Below are 2,140 nucleotides of genomic sequence, written 5' to 3'. Positions count from 1 at the left end.
TGTGTGTGTGTGTGTGTGTGTGTGTGTGTGTGTGTGTGTGTGTGTGTGTGTGTGTGTGTGTGTGTGTGTGTGTGTGTGTGTATGCATTGCTCGTTTGCATTGCTTGAAGTACGTTGCGCATGTGTACATTTTACAATACAATAAGCGACAGAAGTGTTGGGGCAAAGTGGCGGGCTGTCATTCGCGTCGGCGTTAATTAGCGCGCAGCGTAATTAGTGATTTTCCAAGCAGTTCCATGTCTAGGAGCGCGAGCGTCAAAACAATGGAACGGCTCTTCCAGAAAGACAGTGATATCGGTGCAGCAGTGCATTGAGTGAATTAAGTTCCTTTTTTTATATTCGCAGGATTAATTGTTTACTCGTCCCTTTTGCGATGATCTGATTATCACGCCGTGCTTATCACATTCTAACATCCGCTTGCATCTCTTCTCGATTTATACACGATAAAATTTACTCTAATTACCATTAGTTACTATATTCTTTACCTATATTCATTACTCATTAATTTACTCTTACTTCTTTTTACAAAAATAAAATCTCGCCCCTTTTATTTAACGTTAATTTCTTGTATTTCTGTCGTTTGATTGATGTATTTTAAATCTCATTAATATATCAATTATAATTTAACATTAATATTAAATATAATTTAATGAAAATAATAATATTAATAATTGCAACTTGTAAGTAGCTTTCAAATAATAAATTTATATAATATAGCTGAGGATTCTATTTTACATAGATAAATCCTTAAATAACTGCCACATGTATCTATTAATTATTTTGTTAACATAGATAGAATTTTCTCTTATTTAACACAAGGAAAAAAATTAGATTAAGGACACTGAATTGTATTGTTATAAATTTTGCTACAGATATTTTATTAATAGTATTAGTTGAGATAATCACCGATTAAATTAAAGTTTGATTATTCATAAAGCGTATCAGATTACCGACTCTGCAAGCCGACCCGACTGCCAACTCTGACTGATCAATAATGGACCAATCGTAATAAGACTGGTTCAATGTGATGTGGTTCATTACTGGCAGTCAGAGTTGGCAGTCGAGTCGGCTTGCAGAGTCGGTATAGTTTGATACAGATTTAAAATTGATTAAATCAATAAATTACGGTACAAATTTTGTGTAATTAATGTATGTATAAATGTTTCAAATTTAGAATATTCGTAAACCACACACACATATACATACACATACACACACGCGCGCGCGCGCGCATGTACGCCGTGCACGTGTTTATATGTAATATTTTTTATCAGCAATTTGTTTCCACAAAAAAAAATCATTTTCTTTGTAAAAAGTTTCGAGAGCAAATGTAATTTTTTTGTGATCAAAAGATCTTGACAATCGAAATTTGGATTAAAATTTTGAAAAAATGAGATTTATTAGATTTTTCAAGTGAACAATATTTTCATGCTCTTATTAATCAATGAAATTAATTTTTTATCGAACCTTAAAATTCCAATTTATATATGATAACGAAAGGAATGTAGCGTGACGGGTTATATTTATGTCTATTGAACAATGTTAAATTTGAACAATGTCGCCGATTCAACAATTTCTAAAGTATGTGTAGTAAAGCAATGTCCGAATGCGCCAACCAATCGAATAACGACGACGACAAAGGAGAAAGGAACGCACCAGTCGTTGAAAAGACTGCACTTAACGCGGCGGATATATATCGCTCTGCAGGATGGGGTGGAAGTGAAATGTGGCCGCGCTTACCGGACCGGCTAAACGTACTATTTATTGTCCTTACGGTCGCCGGTCTTCCTTCGGAGATCTTGCGTCGTTTGTAAGGACATGTATTTACCAACAGCCAGAATTGATTCTACTTCACTCAGAGAAGAGGACATAATGGAAGAAACCTATATAGGTGACAACTATTGAAGTTCTATGTATAGAATTGTTTTATACAATAATAGTTGAATAAGCTATTTTATGGTTATTACAATGAAAATAGTTTATTCAACTCTGTGTGTGTGTGTGTGTGTGTGTGTGTGTGTGTGCGCGCGCGCGCGCGCGTGCGTGTGTGCGTGCGTATGTCGTGTGTGCGTGTGTGGCATGTGAGTGCGTATGTCGTGTGTGCGTGCGTGTGTGTGTGTGTGTATGTGTGTGTGTGTGTG

The 2,140-nt window shown here is 35.7% G+C and overlaps 1 protein-coding gene across 10 annotated transcripts in view; it reads right to left on the bottom strand.

The window, feature by feature from the left end:
* The window catches only part of LOC108695203 (dystrophin, isoforms A/C/F/G/H), a 469,808-nt gene that overhangs the window by 429,406 nt on the left and 38,262 nt on the right, over positions 1-2,140 (bottom strand). The gene's annotated exons all lie outside the window — the stretch shown is intronic.

Source organism: Atta colombica, unplaced genomic scaffold (genome assembly GCF_001594045.1).
Source record: "Atta colombica isolate Treedump-2 unplaced genomic scaffold, Acol1.0 scaffold126, whole genome shotgun sequence".
NCBI classification, from domain to species: domain Eukaryota; kingdom Metazoa; phylum Arthropoda; class Insecta; order Hymenoptera; family Formicidae; genus Atta; species Atta colombica.
The sequence above is the reverse complement of the archived record's forward strand: the minus strand, read 5'-3'. Positions and strand labels throughout refer to the sequence as shown.